A 7,714-nucleotide genomic window follows, 5' to 3' on the forward strand; every position below is an offset into this window, starting at 1 on the left:
TGTTTGACTTGGTTACTATTGGAGCTGGTTTGGGGTTGAATTGTGTTTCCAGCGGTCTTAACTCCTGGTACCTGTGAATGTGGCCTTATTCAGAAAGTCTTTCAGATGTAGTTGATAAGATGAGGTCATACCGAGAGAGTGTGGGTCTTAAATGGAATGACTGTTCCTTCTTTTTTTTTTTTTTTTTTAAAGATTTTTATTTATTTGACAGATCACAAGTAGGCAGAGAGGCAGGCAGAGAGAGAGGAGGAAGCAGGCCCCCTGCTGAGCAGAGAGCCCCTGGGACCATGACCTGAGCCGAAAGCAGAGGCTTTATCCCACTGAGCCACCCAGGTGCCCCATGACTGTTCCTTCTAAGGAATGAAAGATTTGGAAAGAGGAGCACACAGCAGGAAGAGGGTCCTTGAAGATGGTGGCAGTGACCATGGCCGCCAGAGTAAGGTACCTGTACTAGTACATTACCTGTACCAGCAATGTACCAGCTAGTGCCGGGGACTGCAGGAGCTAGGAAGCTAGGATGGGACAAAGCTAGGTTCTTTCTTTGGGAGACTGGTTGTAGGAAAGGTTTTCCCCTGGAGTCGTCAAGGGAGTGTGCCCTGCCAACACTTTGACCTCAGCCTTCTAGGCTCCATAACTGTGACAGAACATGTTTCTGCTGCTGAAGCCACCCCACTTGTGGTAATGGCAGCTACAGGGAACTCATACAGTGTGCTGGACCCCAGGAGGATTCCTGGTCCAGCATACTACTCGGTTGGATAGATGAACACCTAAACTATGTTGCTGCCTTCTGTGTCCCATGGTGTGACCTCTGTGTCCCCTGTGTCAAGCCAGAGTCCCTCACAGAGCACAAGCCATGGGGCAGGGAGGAGGTCACATGTCTGCCTCAGGTTTTCATGTGAGAAATCCTTTCTGGTGTTTCTCATGGAGATTTGTGGGTTTTTTTGAATCCTGAATCCTGAGAAAAATCAGTTGAGAATCATGAAATGGGAGAAAGTCTTATAAGTCTCCTGGGAGAATGAAAGATATACATATCTTTCAGCTCTGTTGGAGTCCACTAAGATCAGGTTAAAAGCATGAGCAAGAAATGATAAGGTGTGGAATTGAGGGTTAAGGAGAATAGTCTAGTAGTGGGGACAGAAGAAGGCAAGAGAGATAGGGTCACAGTCTGATTAGTCAGTCTTTTTTGTAGTCATTGTCAAGTTAAGGTTGTGTTTATGGTCCCATCTGCTGCTACGGGTGACTCACTCATGCATGTGAGGTACATATTACTAAGTTTATATGTGTAGTGTACTGTGTATAGATACTTTGAATGATGTCCTAAGAAATAACAGGTTTGGGAAATAAAAGAATTCCCTAAATTGGCAATTTGATATATGATTCTATGTAATGTTATTAATCTGGCTGGGAGACCTGGATGCTGTGTTATTTGAACACTACCCAGAAATGTTCTCTGGTGCTTTCTGGAGTTTGAATATTCACTATGGGCTGCAGTTCTTTGTAAATATTACTAAACTGAATTTTCTTTGTTTACTAAATAGCTTTCTTGAGAAATATATTCATAATAATAAAGAGTATGAAGAATGTTGGAAGTATTTAAAAATAATATGATTTTGGGAATTCTGATTTCTTACTTCCAAATCTAGAAGATTAATATCTGTTAGGAATTTAGAAACACTATAGTTTCGGCTTAGAAATTGTTGCTACATCTCCAATAATAGCTGCCTTCACAATCTTTTTGGGTTAAAAGTAGGACTGTGGAGGGGCCCTAATCTACTTGCCCAAATGGGAGCCCAACTCTGCTCTCTGACAGCTATGTGACTTTGAGCAAACCATGTTACTTCTGTAAGCAATGTTCTCATGCCTGTATTTGTGCACTGAATGGCTAGATGATCTCACAGGTTCTCCAGCCCCCATCTACCATTTAGCTTCTCTGCTCTGGGATGCACTTTTTTAAAAAAAGATTTTATTTATTTATCTGACAGACAGAGCTCACAAGTAGGCAGAGAGGCAAGCAGAGAAAGAGGGGGAAGCAGACACCCCACTGAGCAAAGACTACCCCCCCCACCCATGCGGGGCTCCATCCCAGGACCCTGGGATCTTGACCCACTGAGCCACCCAGGCGCCCCTCTGGGCTGCATTTTTAAGTGCAAATATTCTGTAATCTACTTCCAACTCAGTTGGCACACTTCCCTTTGTGTCCAGGGAAGATTATTTAGGGAGGATTCATTTGCTATTTGACACCCTGCACACTCTTTATATACATTACTTTGCTTCATCCTCATCCCAGCACTGTGAGGGGAACTTTAGTATCTATTTCACAGATGAGAAAGCTGAGATTCAGAGAAGTCAGGTATTGTGCCCAAAGCCAGACAGCTGGGAAGTGGCAGATCAAGCAGAAGCAAGTTAGAAGGGGTTCTGGGAAATGGCCTCTGGGCTGGGATAGAAATGGGCTGCCCAAGAGCCCTCCTACTTCTCTGTCTGTGTTTCTTGCCAGCTGTGCAGAGGGAGACTTGTGGAGGGCTTAATGGACAAGAAGAAATGTCACATCATGTGGGAAATGCTGGCTGTTCCAGCATTATCAAAATCTTGGTTTCAATGCTGAGGAAAGAAGAAAAATTCTATGCAGATTAAAGTATGTGGTGGGGCTAATGCTTTATTATGCCTTTTCTCCACACCACAGGGCTTGGTGAGGGGCCCCTGTTGGGGGGCACTATGTCGGGCCCCCAGTAAAGAAATAGATCAAGTTCATCTCTCCTGCATGGGCTCCATGCTCTTATGGGGACACTTCCCTGGCCATACTGAGTATGGCTGCAGGGCACTAGCAAGGTAGAAGGAATCACCTCTTTTACTCTCGTGCCTCAGTCTTCCCTTCTGTAAAATGGAAGAAGTTCCAGAACACATAGGGAATGATGGCTCCTTCCTAATTTGTATTTCCCAGGTATATGATTAAAATAAAGCTGTATTTATTATCCCAGTTTTAAAAAGTCCTAATGCCATGAATTTTGAGATACAGAACAGATGGCCATAATATTCACATAAAAAAATTGACTCATCACTTGGCCAGAGGACCAATGTAGGTTATCTTTCCCTCTGTTGTGGACCAAATTGTGTCCTCCCAAAATTCTTACAGCAAAAGCCCCAACTTTCAATGTGGTTGTATTTGGAGAAAGGGGGTTTAAGAGATAATTAAGGTTAAATGAGATTATGAAAGTGGGGCTCTACTCTGATAGGATTGGCAGTCTTATAAGAAGAGGAAGAATGGAAGATCTGTCTCTCCATACCTACACAAAGAGGAAGGGCAATGAGAAGACACAGACAGTAGGCGGCTGGCACCAACCAAGGGGAGAGGCTTCATTAGACACCTTAATTTTGAACTTCTGGCTTCCTTAACTGTGATAAAAATGTTTAAGCTACTCCATCTGGCAGCCCAAGCTCACTGATACATGGCCTTAGTTCATTTGGGCTGCCATAACAAAATACCATAGCTTGGGTGGCTAAGAACAACAGAAAATTATTTCTCACCTTATGGAGGATAAGAGGCCCAAATCAAGGTGCCAGCAGGTCTTCCTGGTTCACAGTTGGCACCATCTTGGTGTGTTTTCACAGGAGTTAGGGAAGGGGTTAGGGAGCTCTGTGGGCTCTCTTCTAAGGTAGCTCTCTTCTTAGTGACCAAGTTACTTAATCACCTCCCAAAGGTCATACCTCTTGATACCATCATCTTTGGGGGTTAGGATTTCAATGTATGAATCTTGGGAGATACAAACATATACCCCCCTTGTCCTGAGAGCTTATAAATGTGCTTTGACTTTATTAACATGAAGAAAATGTGTGTGTGTGTGCATTCTGTTAATTTAGACAAACACTCTGAGAAACACCATCCGTGAATGAGTGAGAGACTCCTTGCTGAGTGTGAGAGGCCCCCTTCTCTGTGCTGCAAGGGACTCATCATAGAGAAGTCCCCTTCTGACAGCATCTGTAACATCAAGGCCGTGTGTTCTTTTTCTTGGCCCATTTCTCCCCCAAATGGACAGTCAATGGATGGGTCCAGTTTTATCTCTGTCTCCTAGCAACCATCCTTGGAAGGTAGAAAGTGAATGGTAGGGTCTGGAGACTGGGCTGGGTCAGAAGGGTAAGCAGGAGACCAGGGGCTTGGGTGCTGCTTCTGGAAGCTCACATCCTCAGAGTTAGTCAGATGCTTTCTCCTTGATATACGGGTGGGGTGGGGGTGGCATTCATTTTTTGACTGTATAATTTCTGTTGACAGAATGGATCTGAAAGCTTCATCAAGCAATTACACAAAGGAGTCTGACTTTCCAAAACATAAAGGCGACAGGGGGCAAAAATTAATCTACATGCATGTGTAGGCACTAAGTGTTTGCCTCCACATGTAATGAAGGAGACATGCCATCCTCTTTCTGAGTTGCTTACAGTGGGGAAAAGAAAGATGAAAGAGTTATTTTCCTGTCAAAGTGAGCACAGTTCAAGCAAGAAGCGTCCTCTCCCTCTGCCATTCATCCCAGGAAGAGTCCCCTGGGGTCCTGCCTTATTTCTGCTGCCCTGGGAGTCTCTTACTTTGGCCATCTTGTACAGACAGTCACATTCTGTCTTTCCCCACTTTTGATATTCATCTTAACTAGAGGTCACCTGGGGAAACAGTGTCAGAAGAGACTGCTTGCATCTGAGAATCAGAGGCACAGATGGATGTAAAGGGGGCTCTCTTCTTCCTTCTTCACCTAAGCAATAAGATGAGCCTGTTCCCACTTTCCTTCCCTTTTTTTCTTTGTTTCCTTTCCTCCCCTTCTCCTTCCTTTTCCCTTCTTTTCTTTTGAAGAAGGGCTTAGAGAGGGAGGTTTAGTAATCACACTCAAAATTCTGAATGTCAGCAGCTACAAATGAGAGTGACAGTTATGTTGGGTGAAACGGAACAAGATTGGATACCATTAGGCTAGGGTTTCTATTTCTAGCTTTGCCTTTGGGATGCTGTGTGATCCTGGGCAGCTAGGCCTCAGCTGACTCACTTCTAAAGCACGGGGTGAGAATAGATGGTGCTCAGAGCCCCTTGTAACTCTAGCATTCCAGGACTCCACCTAGCTGCCCCACTCAAATCTCAAGAGACTTCGTGCCTTGAGCCTCCCTCAGTGACTGCCATCACCACAGCAATGTGAGTGGGTACAGGGTAAGAGGTCAGGCTGACTCTATTGATTAGTCTTTCTCCAGTGGCTCCTGGTAAACAGCAGGTAGGGGAGCCCTGGGTACAGGACTTACTCTTTTTCCACTTCTCTTATCCCCATATATTTTTCCTAAATGAAATATATTTATTATTACTATTAATATTGAATTATTAAAATACACATATATGCTATAAAAAGAAATCCAATTAGAGACATATTCCTAATGAAATTTCCCATAACCAGATTCACCCATGCTAGGTATGTCTCCAGCATTTTTCAAAACACATGTAAATATGAAATACATGTGTTTTGATCCGTGGAATTTTAATTCTTGCTTTGATTTTCTGATTATGGGTTGCTGACATGCTGACCACCAGAAGTGTAATAGCACAAGAAGAGAAGGGAACCGGCTTTTCTGAGTGGAGGCACAGAGAGGGGCTATTCCCAGATGCAAGCCTGGTCCTGTCTTTTGGCAGCAGGAGTCTCCACACTCTCTCCTAGAGCAGGCTGTATGTAAATTTCAACCTGAAAGAACTTTAGACCTTGTGATGGTTAATTTTATATGCTAACTTGACTGAGCTGAGGGATACTCAGATAACTGCTTAAGCATTATTTCTAGGTATGTCTATGAGGGTGTCTCTGAAAGACAGTAGCCTTTGAATCAATAGATTGAGTAAAGAAAGTTGCCCTCTCTAATGTGGGTGGGCCTCATCTAATCTGTTGAGGACCAGAATAGAACAAATGTCAGACTCTGGACTTCTTGGCCTCCATAATCATGTGAGCCAATTTCTTTCTTTCTTTCTTTCTTTTTTTTTCTTTTTTATGAAAATACTAAGGCATTATTTGTCTTTTATTTGTCTTTTTCATTATGCTGACATGGGCATTTCTGGTATAAAAATAATGTTGGTTAAATTTTTGTGGATTTTCTTATTTAATTATTTTTATTAACATATAATGTATCATTTGCCCCAGGGGTACAGATCTGTGAATCATCAGGCTTAGACATTTCACAGCACTCACCATAGCATATACCCTCCCCAATATCCATAACCCAACCACCCTCTCCTTACCCCCCACCCCTAGCAACCCTCAGTTTGTTTTCTCAGATTAAGAGTCTCTTATGCTTTGTCTCCCTCCTGATCCCATCTTGTTTCATTTTTTCCTTCCCTACCCCTCAAACCCTCTGCCCTGCATCTCAAATTCCTCATATCATAGAGATTATATGATAATTGTCTTTCTCTGATTGACTTACTTCACTCAGTATAATACCCTCTAGTTCCATCCACATTGTTGTAAATAGTAAGATTTCATTTCCTTTGATGGCTGCATAGTATTAGATTGTATATATATACCACTTCTTTATCCATTCATCTGTTGATGGGCATCTAGGTTCTTTCCATAGTTTGGTTATTGTGGACATTGCTGCTATAAACATTCAGGTGCATGTGTCCCTTCAGATCACTACATTTGTATCTTTAGGGTAAATACCCAGTAGTGTGATTGCTGGGTTGTAGGGTATTTATTTATATACAACAAATATTGTAGGTATTTATCTATTTTCAACTTTTTGAGGAAACTCCATGTTGTTTTCCAGAGTCATCCGAGCTAATTTCTATAAGTATCCTCTTACATCTATCTAGATATGTCCTATTGGTTCTGTTCTTTGGAGAACACTAACAATCCTGTTTATACATCCTCACAAAAGCACTGGGTATAAAGGCAAGGAAACTTCATAAAGCAGGCTGAAAACCTATTTGTTGTTAGAACAATGAGCAGAATCTCTTGGGACTGCTGTTTATTTCTTTCTTTTAAGAAACTTAAATATTATAAAACATATGTTTTTTGGTGTGAAGAAATTATAAAACAAGTCTATAAAAATACAGTGTTCCTTTATCCACAAATGTACTTCGTGTTCTTAACAAAGAATATATAGACTTTTCGCACTCATATATTTGAAAAGCCTTTTCAGTCAGCTTGATGCTTACCGTTTGGAGATAGTTTGAGTGGACTGGTCATCTATTATACCTCCTGGGACCTAGGCATTGAAACCACATTCATGTATCCAGGCCATTGGAATATGGAGATGAATATAATCTGGTTCTTGCTCTGAAAGTTCTCACAGTATGTTAGAAGAATGGTCCCTTCCAATAACTATAGTACAGTATGGTGAATTCTACACTTGATCTTAGCCAAAAGGCCGAGAAGCAATGGTGAATTCTAAAGTTTAAAAGTATACCAAGCATCATGAGAACAGAGAGAAAGAAGTTATTAGTTGAATAGTAATAACTCAGTAAATTCTGAGGCGATTGAGGTAAATTATAACATCTTCCTGCTCAGACTTTAATCCCAGATATAAGCTATTTCCTTCCATTATGAGAGCCTCAGGGATGTTCAGGTGTGAGTTTATAGACAGGGGCACCAACTTTTACTCTCAGCTGTTTGAGCCAGAGATGTGTGTAGTAACATTTTATTATCTCTCTGTAGAAGCCCTGCATTTCTCCCCTTCCATCTCCTAAGTCTACCGTCTTCCACTTTCTGGGGCG

At 42.1% G+C, this 7,714-nt stretch overlaps 1 pseudogene; it reads right to left on the reverse strand.

Annotated features, from left to right (window-relative positions):
* Positions 1 to 7,216: 7,216 nt before the first annotated feature.
* On the reverse strand, positions 7,217 to 7,380 carry LOC132008630 (U2 spliceosomal RNA; annotated as a pseudogene).
* Between the last annotated feature and the right edge of the window lie 334 nt (positions 7,381 to 7,714).

The sequence above is a fragment of the Mustela nigripes genome, chromosome 1 (genome assembly GCF_022355385.1).
Source record: "Mustela nigripes isolate SB6536 chromosome 1, MUSNIG.SB6536, whole genome shotgun sequence".
NCBI classification, from domain to species: Eukaryota; Metazoa; Chordata; class Mammalia; order Carnivora; family Mustelidae; genus Mustela; species Mustela nigripes.